This window comes from Taudactylus pleione, unplaced genomic scaffold (genome assembly GCF_031769625.1).
Source record: "Taudactylus pleione unplaced genomic scaffold, aTauple2 ptg001374l, whole genome shotgun sequence".
In the NCBI taxonomy this organism is placed as follows: Eukaryota; Metazoa; Chordata; class Amphibia; order Anura; family Myobatrachidae; genus Taudactylus; species Taudactylus pleione.
The window spans coordinates 77,501-91,577 of NW_028285774.1; positions in this window are offsets into that span (position 1 = coordinate 77,501).

The following is a 14,077-nucleotide window of genomic DNA, read 5'->3' on the forward strand; positions in this document are numbered from 1 at the left end:
TATGAGATAGATAGATAGATATGAGATAGATAGATAGAGATAGATATGAGATAGATAGATAGATATGAGATAGATAGATAGATAGATAGATAGATATGAGATAGATAGATAGATATGAGATAGATAGATAGATAGATAGATAGATGGATATGAGATAGATAGATAGATAGATATGATATAGATAGATATATAAATAGATAGGTATGAGATAGATAGATAGATATGAGATAGATAGATAGATAGATATGAGATAGATAGATAGATAGATAGATATGAGATAGATAGATAGATATTAGATAGATAGATAGATAGATAGATAGATAGATAGATAGCAGTGGCAGAGATTTCCCATTGGAAGCACTCCCTACTAATCACATGATGGACAGTCAGTCCCAGTGGGTGGCAGATTTTACTGGGGGATCTTCAACCTGCTATAACGACAGCCCTATCTGACTTCTAGGGGGTGCAGTCAATGCAGATTCTAGAAGCCTGGGCTGGTTATTAATTTGTAGGTTCACAATCCCGCGCATGCGCTCAAGCCACACATTTCACACTGACAGAGTAGACCCCCCAGGAGTGACAGGTGAGAGTTACCGTTGGTATTTGTAACATTTTTTTTTTTAAATCAGACAGTGAACTTTAATGTGTTTGAGATCAAGTTTGAAGTTAAATTACCTTTAAATAATATGGCTGTTCTTGCTAGAATGTTGGCTAATCCGTATTATGTTCAAAATTTCCCATCATGAATGTTGGCGAGTATGGCATTATACAAATCACATGTAGTTTGTGAAATGAAAAAAAAAAAAATAATTTAGGAAAATATCCCTTTAAAGGTGCCTAGGAAAGTAGGTGTGACACATGGTATTTTCCAGACTGTAGCAAGTGACACAGACTATATAAGAAACTGTCAATAAATAAATAAATAATGGGGAAAAAAAAGCAACAAAATAACCATCCCAATATTAACACGATTCCAGCAGTTACATTACACATTTGTTATGTATTCACTGACCTTTTCCAGATTTCTTCCTCATTCTTATTTTCGGATATCTAGCCTCGGTTCCTCTTTTCAATTATGTAGAAAAACTGAGCCTTCTGTGACCCGATATGCAAATAAAACAGTGCCGGCTCATCCCGTGTGTGGATTTTCAGAACTCTGTAAAGTTATAACACACAAGTGTATATGAATAGTTTCTTGTACAGTATGTGCTCTTACACCTAATGCTCAGTGATGCAGATGATAGGGGAAATGTAATAGGTTCCGATTCTGCACAAATCAATAATAATCACAGATTTTACTGTCCGTTTTTTAAAACTGTAGCGGAATTGCTATTAACAGCAAAACATGCCTGGGTTATTCCTTTAATAACATTGCAACTTTATATATGTCTGTCAAAGTTGCCAAAAATCTGCAATTTCCCCATGTATGGTGTATTTTTCATCGACATTCATAATGTCAACACTAATGAAATGTCGACTGGATTAGAATGTCAACAAAATGTCTGTCAGGACTGCGACTGTTTCAGTACATAAAGATAGACTACTTTTGCCAAAGTTCCATTGTGGTCATTGGAGGAGCTATCCTGCTTGCTGGCATGCTTCTCATTCAGGGGATAGAGTGTTAAAGATATCATCTGTTTCCCAGGTGTCGTCAGGTTGTGGGATTCCTAGATTGCTCATTATTTCAAACCTGATTCCATTTGGGTCACATGTTCTGAACTTCCTATGGATCACAGACCTCTAGTATAAAGCCTGTTACTAACTGTGTCTCAGTGTCTGTGCAACGTTGCTTTCAGGTCTTTTCTTGGACTCCTGCCAGATCCCCGCTGTGCCTGTGGATTGCTGTGGAAGTTGTTATATTCCAGATGAACTTCTGATGTCAGTCATCTGCTGTACTACAGGGCCCAGCATTCCTATTGCCTAAGTATTGCTTATTGCTCAATCACTGCACTTTCACCATTTTGCTGCACTATTTACTTTACCTGTTGTTTTTCCACTCCGTACTCTAGCCACACCACAGGGCTCAACCCTGCTACAATCTTCTCCGCATCCTGGGGCTCAACCCCGGTACAATCTTCTCCACATCACGGGACTCAACCCTGCTACAATCTTCTCCACATCACGGGGCTCAACCCTGCTACAATCTTCTCCACATCACGGGGCTCAACCCCGCTACAATCTTCACATCACGGGGCTCAACCCCGCTCTGATCCCTAGCTATGCCACAGGACTCAACCCTGCTACAATCTTCTCCGCATCACGGGGCTCAACCCAACTCCGTACTCTAGCCACGTTACAGGGCTTAACTCTGCTCCGTCTTCATTATACCACAAGGCTCAAGTTTGCTTCATCTCTCACTGCACCGCAGGTCTCGGAACTATATTATTCTGCAGCGCCTGCTCTGCTCCAGATTTCCATTACTACAGGGTTCTACCCTGGCAAAGGTCCTCCGTGTCATCCTGAGGTGTTGGCCTCATTCTGGACTTGGGGTTCCCTACCACGTTAGTTCTTATATGTTAAAGACTGCATATATATATTTGGGGATTCTCTCCTATATTTATTATTGCATATGTGAACCTCTGTACTGTTTGAGACTTTATATGAGACCTTGCTGATAATCATTCTTTTGTGAATAAATTCTATTTTACTTTTATCCTGTGCTACTTAGTTTTATGGAAAGGTCTTTCCTAAGACCACCCCAGTTTATTGTGCCTAGTAGGCCTGCCTCCCTCCAGCCTTGACAATGTCCCTGGTGGTCTAGTAGTAATCCTCCAAGTGCCAACCCTCCCCCTAGTGCCTAACCGTCCTAGTGCCAAACCCCTCTCCGTAGTGCCTAACCGCCCAAGTGCCTGACCCTCCCCCTAGTGCCTAACCCCTCCCCCTAGTGCCTAACCCTCCTAGTGTCCAGGGCTGTCTTAACAGCAGTGTGGGCCCTGGGCAAAGCAATGCACTGGGGCCCCTAGCCGTACCCTCGGACCACACCCCATTTTGTCACAGTGGATGCATGCCCACAGTCCCCCTCTCTAGTGAATAGATGTGGCACACATGCGCATAGCATTTTTTCATGGCCTCCTCTAAGCTGCTTTTTTTTTTTTTTAAACTGAGGAAATAGGCACACTGAGCAGGAATATGGCCGCCGCTGTGGCTCCCCTTCTCCCCCACCGCGGCATCTATCCTGCCCGCACTACAATGTGACGTTGTGTTGTCACGTCTCCTTCCAACCAAATGGGCCGCCCCTTGCAAGCCAGGGAATGACGCGGTGCTGCCAGAGGTGTAGCACGTAGCTGTGCTGCCTGGAACAAATGCATGCTGCTGCCCCACCCCACTTCTACTAAGGTGCAGACGGGGAGGGGACATGGCCAGCATTTGGGAGTAAATTCAGGTGATAATAAGCCAGACTGAACCCGTGCAGCAAATGTCAGCATGCCACTCCCTTACTGCTATCAGGCTGTGATCTGAGCAATGAAAACAATTACAGTAATCTGCATCCAATGTAAATGAAAAATTGGATAGATATGGCTACTATGCATGTGTATAGCAATAATAGCATAGTGTATCACACACACATACAGACACACACAGCAGTCACCCATTGTCACACACAGGGCCGGTGCTAGTGTGTTCGGCGCCCCCCTGCAAACTATAAATTTGTGCCCTCTCTCCCAGCTTTGAATACACCCCTCACACACACACAATAATACCCATGCACACACATTAATACACCATCCCCAGCACAGATAGTGTTAACCCACACAAGTAAAAAAACAAATACACCCCATCTCATTGCATTATACCATTTAAAAAATGTTGCCCCTCCATTAGCACTTACCTGTCCAGAAAGAGGAAGCGTCTCCCTGCGGAGCTCCAGGTTACATGAAGATCAGAGACAGAATAGACTGGGAAAGGGGCGGAGACTCTGGGCAAGGGGGCGGGGTCTTGGAAAGGGACAGGAGGAACAAATCAGACAGGGTATGAGTGGGCGGGGTCTCGGGTGAGGGGCGGGATCTTAGCCAGGAGGGAATAGATTAGAATAGTCACACTGGATATAGGAGAGGGCGGGGCCTCTGTGTGAGAGGCGGGGTCTTGGCTAGGGACAGGAGGTGAGTAGAGTGGAATAGAGTCAGAGTAGTGACAGACAGGAGGGGCGGAGACTCGCGGTGAGAGGACAGATCCTTAGGGACAGTCACAAGAGATTTAATAGAAGAGTGTATGTTCAGGGTAGTGGATAGGAGGGGAGGAGACTCGGGGACTCAGACAGAGAGGGGAGGGATCCCTGGGGCATCCATACTGAGCAGGCAGCCATTCATAGGACTCAGGAAGACTTCCTGAGGAAGTAACCAGTGTCCAGCCTGCAAGCAGCAGAGGGTGGGACTGTGTGAGGAGCCGATTTTTACAGCAGGCTGCTGCTGCCACGCGTCCTGTCATACAGTGTGACAGGGGCAACAGCAGCAGCAAAAACTGACTGAGCAGCAGCTGCAGGGAGAGCGCCTCTCCAGCCTGGCGCCTCCCTGATTTGCAGGCTTTGCTGAGTGGGCTGCGCCAGCCCTGGTCACACACACCAGTCACACACACACACACTCTGCACCCACCCCCCAGTGCTCTTACCTAGTGCCACCTTACAGGCTTTGTGTAGCTGCCCGTTCACTTCCTCCTCTCCCTCCTCTGGGCTGACCTGGCAGTCACTTCTTCACACGGCAACAACTGTCTGTCATCCCACCCGGATACCGTTGGCCGCGGAGCTCTGGCTCCGCCCACACCCCTACTGTCTATCCAGAGCACTGCTGCATTGTGCAGTCATGTGCACAAGCTGACAACAGCACAACCCATCGCATCCCCAGGTGCCGGGCCCTCACTGTCGGGCTATGGCTGCCTGCGCCCTCCACAGGAGGGAGGGAGGGGGGGGGGCGGGGCAGGTCGGAATACACTGCTTTGAAAAAAAAACATTAACCAACTGGCTGCGGCTGCACTGTGCAGGGGGCAGGCGGGCCCCTTGGAGCTTCGGACCCTTGGGCAATTGCCCAAAAAGCCCAATGGAAGAGACGGCCCTGCTAGTGTCTAATCCTCCCCTAGTGCCTAACTTCCCTAGTGTCTAATCCTCCCCAAGTGTCTAATCCTCCCCCTAGTGCCTGACCCCCCTAGTGTCTAATCTTCCCCCTAGTGCCTAACCCCTAGTGTCTAATATTCCCCCTAGTGCCCAACCCCCCTAGTGCCAAACCCCTCTCCGTATTGGCTATCCCCCCTAGTGCCTGACACCCATTCTAGTGCCAAACCCCTCCCCCTAGTGCCTAATCCACTAGTGCCTAACCCCCCTAGTGTTTAATCCTCCCCTTAGTGCCTAACCCTCCCCTAGTGCCTTACCCGACTATTGTTTAATCCTCCCCCTAGTGCCTAACCCTACCCCTAGTGCCAAACCCCTCTCTAGTGCATAACTCCCCTAGTGCCTAACCCCCAGTGTCTAATTCCCCCCCTAGTGCCTACCCCCCTAGTGTCTAATCTTCCTCTTAGTGCCTAACAACTAGTGTCTAATCTCCCCCCTGGTGCTAACCCTCCTCATAGTACCTAACCCCTCCCCTTAGTGCCTAACCCCTCTAGTGTCTAATCTAACCCTCCCTGCAGAATATCAACATTGCGAACATTTTACAGCAAAGTGAGCACTTTATTCCTGCCTCTGTAGCAGACGTTTTGCAGGATTCTAGCTGTCATGTATCTAGCACCAGTCTATAAAATGACAGCAGATGATTGGTCCATCAATTTCTCCACTCTCCAACTTCTCAACAAATTAGGCTAAGCACACAATGGCAGATATATTGGCCTATCAATTGATCAGGCAATATATCGTGTGTGCGTCGACCAGTGTGTACCAGCGACGTCGTTCACAGACATATCACATTGGCTGTGCTGTGGTCTTAGGACTATATAGCTTTGGCCAGTTAGGATTAATACAATATACCTGCCTTTCAGGACCATGTAGGAAACATACAAATTGTCGATATTTATGCTGTCGACAATCAACATGTTGACAGCATATTGAAGGGAGAATGCCGACACCAGGTTATTTAAAGCATTGTAACGGTGGCTGGGTTATAACTTTAAACATGATCGTAAAGTATCATGTTTGAAGTTATAATGCCAACTCAATTAATATGCTTGTAGTAACATTACAACTGTGTCTGCATTCAACTGTCTGTTTTTTGGTATGTTGAAGATATATGTGGAAGATATATAAGTATTTTTAGCAGCTGTGGAAAGATAAACAGGAAAGTGTTTCCGATTTAAGCTATGTGAAATATTCACATGGAAACCATATTGTATCTATGACTATCTGACTGTAACCTGCTTTGCTGGAAAATTAGCTTTGCTGTTCTAACAAACAGGAATACCTTGTTCTAGCAGTTTATTAAAAGAATACTTCCGCATCTGAATTTTTTTTATAAAGGTTTTAGCTTGTGAGCTCCAATTAAAAGTCAGTAGCAGTTACATTTTTTTTAATCAATTATTATTAACTTTATTGTACCCGTATACATCTTCTCCATTTATAGTTGGAGGAGACTTTAATCTCTTGTCTTTAAAATACAGTATATGTATAGCAACTCCTGTCATAAAACGGGGAGTCATTTACCTCAAATAGTTGTCCCCTATTTTGCTCAACAATTGTTATTAACTGATGCCTGGAGGGCTCAGCATCTTGTGGACAGACCATGCACTTGCTTGTCTGCTGCTTATGGTACAATGGCCCTCATTCAGAGGCGGTCGGAGGATGCAAGCGGTCGCTCAGAAACTGGGCGGCCGCTTGCATCCTGACCGCCCACCTCTGTTTCGTTCGTTAGGCTGTGGATTTACACCCACAGCTCTAACGACCGCTAGGGTGATGGTTGCTTGGATCATAGACCATCGCGACCATCGGGGCTTACGACGAGACCCTAGGGTAGGGTCTCACTTGTCGTAAGCCCCGGAGAGCTTCTGGCTCTGTCAGAGCCGGAAGCTCTCCACTGACATCACTAGTGATGTCAGTGGGGCCTCCCCCAAATGGCAGGCGTTCCCATGGGAACGCCTCCATTTGGGCTGCCACCCCCCCCGGCCCGCCTTCCAAATGGGGCGAGCTGTCAATCAACATCGACAGCTCGCCCCCTCACGCATGCGCACGAAGGAGCTGGCTCCCTCGTGCGCATGCGCACTGGACAAACATTGAGGTGGCCGTGCGGTCGTAGACCGTACGGCCGCCTCTGAATGAAGCCTTATGTCTCGTAGTGACTATATACTAATTTCTGATGCTTTATTCCGTAAAGTTTTACATAAAACTGAGCCGCTGTGTATGTTGGCCCACCGCTTTGCTCACCTTCACCACCACGACAGATAAAGTTTTTGTCAATGGAAATGTCCATGTTATCTTGCTACATCCTTGAAATTTAGAGGTAAGGATTAGACTTTTTGGGTGAAGTTTCAGATTTGATAATACTCAACATGAACAGGAAGACACACTTTTGTTCTGGCAGACTTCTAAATCTGTTATTTGAGTACAAATCCTATACTGCCCAATATCACAAAGAGTTTTCCACCTTGTACAAAACTGCTCAATCCTCCCTGACTGATGCCTTCACCAAGCACTAAGTTAACCTTTTGGCCAAAACACATTTTGATGAGGTGCTGTCCATGTTGGGAGACAGACGCTCCTTTCAAAGAGATTGCTGGTCTTACAAACTTGGCAACAAATCTGACGACTCCTAAAGTTTGTTAGGATGTTCCCAACCACAACATATTAATTTAAACACTCCTGAGACCTGATCACTCCTGCACAAAATCTAGTGTCCAAACTACTGAAGTACTAAAATCATTTTACGAAGCTATATATGCTCAGCCTCCTATTGATGTCGCGACATTGTATCATTGATGTAACCACAAGATTAACATCAATTAATCTTGCGGCTACGATGTAGCGGTTCCCACCATAGACTTCAATGGGGATTTCTTACCATAGAAGTCTATGGGACACACAGGCTGGCCGCATTCAGCTAATCAGGGAGCTGCTCCGACGGAGATGCTCCCTGATTGGCTGGCGGCCCCTTCACTGACGGGGCACACGTGTGCCCCTGTCATTTACGCGGAGCAAAGGTATGTGTACACACATACCTTTGCTCAGTCCGTATGGTTCGGTTTTTTGGCGTTTTTTTATTTTAACCCCTGGATTGCCTACTTGGACAAGTGGACGTGATCTACGCATAGGAGAGGTGAGTATGGATTTTTTTTTCAGGTACACCCCTATGGATTACTAAGTGAGTATGTGTGAGTGTGCATGTATGTTTTAATCAAATTTTACATTCACGGTGTATGTTTGTTTATTTACGTATTTCTTTAGTTGTGGAACTACAAGTGCCAGCGGGCCAGTAATACCCCGCATGCTGGTATTTGTGGTTCTCCAAATACCAGCATGCAGGGGAGGCTTGCTGGTACTTGTGGTTCTACAACTAAAGACAATATGGAAAATTTATTTTTACACTTTACACTAACACTATCAACCCGGCACCCACCGCCCTAGGGTGCCGGGGATAGCCCCGGGCTATCAGTCTAGGCCTGGGGTGCCCTGGAGAAGGGTACCCCCTTATTGGGGGGGTACCAAACTCCCCAGGGATCCCCGGCCTGGACTGACTAGCGGCCAGGGATAATGCTTTGGCCGGGGAAACCGGTAAAAAGGTTTTCCCTGGCTGTGGCATTATCCCCCCGCTAGAAAGGGTTCGGTGCTGGTTCTGGAAACCCCTACTCGTTTTGTTCCCTGATTTTCCAGAACCAGGACCAGCTCAACAAAGCCCTGTGCTGGTTCTTAATATACAGGGGCCCCCTACGCATTTTGGCCCCTGTATTTTTAGAACCAGAACCGGCTTTATAAAGCCCGGGGCTGGTTATGCTTTTGGGGAGGGGGTGCATGTCATTTTTTTTTTAATTTAAAAACATTTAACATAAGTACACACAGAAACATGTACATATCTCATGGATATCTGCATGTTTCTGTGTTAATCTGACCTGCTCAGGATGTACTCGCTAGCCTGAAGCAGGTCTATTATTTGGGGACTTTTGGTAATCTTTTTTTTGCGAGTCTGAAACAGACACTCTATTACATTGGGCGAGTTGATTGTTGTCAATGTGAAAACATCTGGATGCGAGTTTGAGAATGGAGAGTTTTAGTAACGCTGAAAAATGCGAGTTTTAGTGAACAGACACCCTATTACATTGGAGAGTTGTGAAAAATTGCGAGTTTAGCACCAAACTCGCAATTTACCAAAACAGACTACCTATTACATTTGGCCCTACGTGTCCTAGAATATGTGATGTGCTTTCTAATGTCTTTAACACCATTCTGACAAACCGTACACACCAAACATATTTTAACGAATCCACAATAAAAATTATCCCCAAACCCAGTCAGAACCTCGAACTTCCTGGTTCTTATAGACCTATATCGCTTTTAAATATGGATTACAAATCGCTGACAAAAATTCTGGCAGAACGAGTCAAACGTGTGCTCCCTTCCATTGTTGCCAAAGACCAGACTGGTTTTGTTTGGGGCCGCCGCTCTGTAGGTTACATTGGGTAAGGTCAGCTGCTCAGTGGCCTCTGAAACATGTGACCTAAGACTCAATTTGGCTTTAGATACCGATAAAGCATTTGACCATGTCTCCTGGGCTCACCTATTTGGGTCAATGCATAAATGTGGATTCTCTAAGGACCTCATTGCTCTCGTACTTTATACTCCTCTCCCAGATCCTGCATAGCCTGTGATGGATTTTTGTCTGACCCTATTGACATTCAAAAGGGCAATCATCAGGTATGACCACTTTCACCACTTCTTTTTGCTATTACTATGGGAAGTCCTTGCTATGGCCCTTCGAGCATCCTCGCCATTTACTGGCATCTCTGTAGGCCATTCTGACGTAACAGCTTTAATTGCTGATGATATGCTCCTTTTCATATCAAACCTAATCACTTCTCTTCCAACAGTCCTAGAAATTATACATGCTTCTGAAACTTTTGCCGGTTAAAAAGATTAATATTGCTGAGTCCGAGCTAAGGGCCTGATTCAGAGCCGCTCGTAAGCGGCCGCTCATTCGCTCCGCGCGATGTTCGCACATCTGCGCAAGCGTATGGGTTGTAATACGCATGCGCGAGCCAGTCAGTGCAGTCGGAAATCGTGTGCTCGCAAAATAGCGAATGCCGGCTAATTTGAGTGACAGGATGAGGCGTATGTGGGTGGTAACAGGGGAAGGTGCTTGAAAACGGGGAGTGGAGATCCGAACGCAGGCGTGCCAAACGGTCAAAACGGGCGTTTTAAGGGTGTGCATAATTAACAAAGAAGCGTCATTGACCACGTCACTTGGTTGTCTTTTAGTCTGAACTGCTCGCATGATTGCAGTAGGAAAATGCTACCACAAGAATAGCGAGCAGTTCATACGACGTTCGATGTACTCGATTAATCTAATAAATAGCGGAGATGACGTATGATGCGAGCGACCAGGGGGGTGTTTTTTTCAAAATAGCGAGCGCATGTTTTGTTCGCTCGTTCAGACATAGAGGCGTCAACAGACCGCAAAGAACGAGCGCTTAATTGAAATATCCGGCCCCTTTTTCAGAACGACCCTTTTTCAGAACGACCGTCCGCAAATAGCGTCTGGCTCTGAATCAGGCCCCAAGTCTGCGCTAAGCATTTATACCGTAGAACAGATGATTTATTGAAAGTTCAGTTCGATTGACATTTTTCTGCAATGCTTCATTGTTTCAAATAAAAAAAGGTGGGTGCAGACTTGTCGATATATCGTTAATTCGAATGATGATTGATATATAGGTAGTGCATCGGCCTTAAGGCCGGTACACACTAGACGATGTATAGTGTGTACCGACATCGTTAGCGGTGCGTCCCGGCATCGGCAAGTGCATACACACTTGCCAATGCCGGAAGTGATGGCATAAGAGTGGGGCCCACGCTGCATTTGGCACCATGGCCCCTGCTAAAGATATCGCCCAATGGACCTGCATGGAGGTCCGATGGGCGATGCCGCGGACGATGCAGTCTCCACCACCATTATGTGAGCATGGCCCTACAAATGTATTACGTAGATGTGTACATGTAGGAAAACGATGTATACCTGTGTATTTTCCATTGTTCTAAATGCCCTTTTATGTATTCTGTTACAAAGTAACAACTTGCTTTTTAATGGCATTGTACCTTTCATTGTCTTTCTTCATCAACATTTATCTATAGTGCTCCAGCATATTCTGCATCATTATATAATTAGGGAGGAGAGCGGTGATAAAACAATACTGGGTTATAACAGAAAGACAACCAAGAAGCAACTGTAAGAGGGTCCTGCTCGCCGGATGACACTCTATGGGAAAGCACCAAAAGCACATTTCTGTATTCTCTCTATGAGTCATTTCAGGTACTTACCACTTACAGAGAATCCAATGCAGCAATGTGGCAAGACATCCCATGGAGCATTCCTTATGGCAGACTGCAGCTGGAGCACCTACTAACTTTTGCAATGTTATTTTGTATCAGTTACATACAAAGAATTTATATTGACCCAACATGTTTCTATCTATCTATCTATCTATCTATCTATCTATCTTTGTGAAGTCGTTTGCAAAAGTATTCAACCACCTAAAACTGCACTTAGGATAAATTGACTAGGTATCATCTTTGGTTGATTTTGTGTCTTTTGGAAATTTTGGTATGATTTTGCAAATCAGGGATTTACTAAAGCCAAAATCTCACCCAAATTACACCTCAAATATAACTAAACACACCACATCGACGCACCATTTGACCAAGTCTCAAACCCTTAAAATTAACAAACATGCAAATAATGGATTTGCTAAATATTGTGAAGTCTGCACAAGCTGCTGGCCGTTCTGCACTTCTTTGCTACTGTGAACTTTCAGTCAATCACGGGCCAGTCGGTATGAATTTTCCACTCTATCTTCTCAAAATATCTGAGGCAAATCCAAGCTACACTCTAGACCCTTTCCTACATCTGTATCTGCTTCCCTAGCCAGGAAACACAGTGGCATGATGTCAGGTTAGCTGTTTATAGCATCTCAGGTTTCCCTAATGTCCTGGGTGCTATAGACTGCACACTCATTGGGCTGAGACCACCTCGGGCTAAGGCTCATATATATCTCAACCAGCATCATTCCCATTCTACCAACAAGCAGTGGTAGGCTATTCTGGCTCATGTCATGATGCCTTTATTCTCAGTCAGTCATCTTTCTATGAGAAGTTCGAGATTGGACAAATGCTGGAGGGATGGCTGCTGGTAAGGACAGATTCCTCTGGTTCCTTATTTGCTCAAGTATTGGTATTATAACCTTCAACTGCTAGTGTTCTTTTTGCAATACAGGCGATTCAGGCTATGACTGTTTCTCCTGGCTATTGACTAAATTGTTCCTTCCAGATACTTCTGCTAAACATAAGTATAAGGATGTGCATAACACCACTAACTCTGTGATAGAATGCACTTTTGGGCTTTTAAAATCTAGGTTCCCTTGTCTTGACAATTCTAGTGGGATTTTGCTGTATTCACCAGCTAAAACATTTGACATTGTGCTCTGTTGCTATCTCTTGCATAATATATGCTTGCAACAACCTCCACCACCAGATTATGCCTTAGACAAAGGACAAAAATTAAGACACACTATAAACATAAAAAAGACACTAGATTACCACAAAACAACTATTAAAATCACTCACCAATCTAATAGATTCACCAAAATTCTCTCCACTCCAACTACAGTGCTAACTCCTTCCAACTCAAACGCCCACAATGCAAGTGTATGAATGGTTTGGGGCGATTTTATTAGGGACTGGTGATGACACAGTTGCATGTGATGCTTTAGATCAATAGGACTAATTCTGAAAGCATGTTGGGATTACAACCGTATTGATTGTAATCCTGATGGGGAATGCACATGGGCTCCCTCCTCTCTTAATACGCCCCTGCTGGGTATGCAGTATAATGTAATATATACATAACAATTAGGCAAATAATTGTGATCCTTGCTCTATACCACATTAGTGAACTGTACATGTGATAGCAGACCCTGCTACTTGTTGGAAATGATCTGTGCAAGTATTGATATTGCAGAGTTATGTAGGCACACACCAGCAGATGACTCAAACTATGAATAGCCCAGTTACTTAAACATTGGTTATGGTTTATGGATAGATAGCAGGTACAGTTGTAATACCCTGGTAGGGATAATTCACTGTGTGTATACAATTCACTAACCTCTCCATTCGTCAGCCGAGTTGTTTCCACTTCAGGTTCGCTATTGATAGCGGAGCTATGGAAGTACAGGACCAGTCTCTGGTGTGGCGTGCAAGGCCTCCGTGAGGTCATTTTATTTGCAATAAATGAATTTGAGTAAAGGAACACTGCCCGCAGGACGGGTGCACCACAATGACAAAAAATACAAACACTGGATATGTAGCTCATCCAAAATTGTCAATAATCACTTTTGTATCAATATACTGTACTGTACTCAATCTATGAATCACTTTTAATTGCATCATGCAGGGCTGTAGCTAGGGTAGTGCGGCCGGTGCCATCGCACAGGGCAGGGGGCGCTGTTTGGGCCTGTCAAATTTTTGTTTATTATCATTATTGCTTGTAGCTATCTCTTATTTCTTCCCCAGCATCTCCTGGTCTCTCCTATCTCTTTCCTGGCCCTTCCCCATGAAGCCATGGCCCTTTTGTGGGTGCATTATGTCCCTTTGAAAAATGAGGGGGGCGCCAATGCTCTTTCTGGCACAGGGCACCAAAAAGTCTAGTTACAGCTCTAGCATCATGGATCACGTAATAACATGAGTGACTTTCCAATATTATACACAACAGTATAAATCACTTTCAGATATAAAGAACTGACTTTTCAGATATATTGACAATATCACTATTCATTTAGTAAGTATCCTGTAATATACCACCAAGGCAGTTCACTGGTACAATATTACTGGGTTATAGTTCTGGTATACCTGAGCTCAGGGTTTGAGATCCCGATATAAGAAGGGATGTATATGCATATACATAAAGCC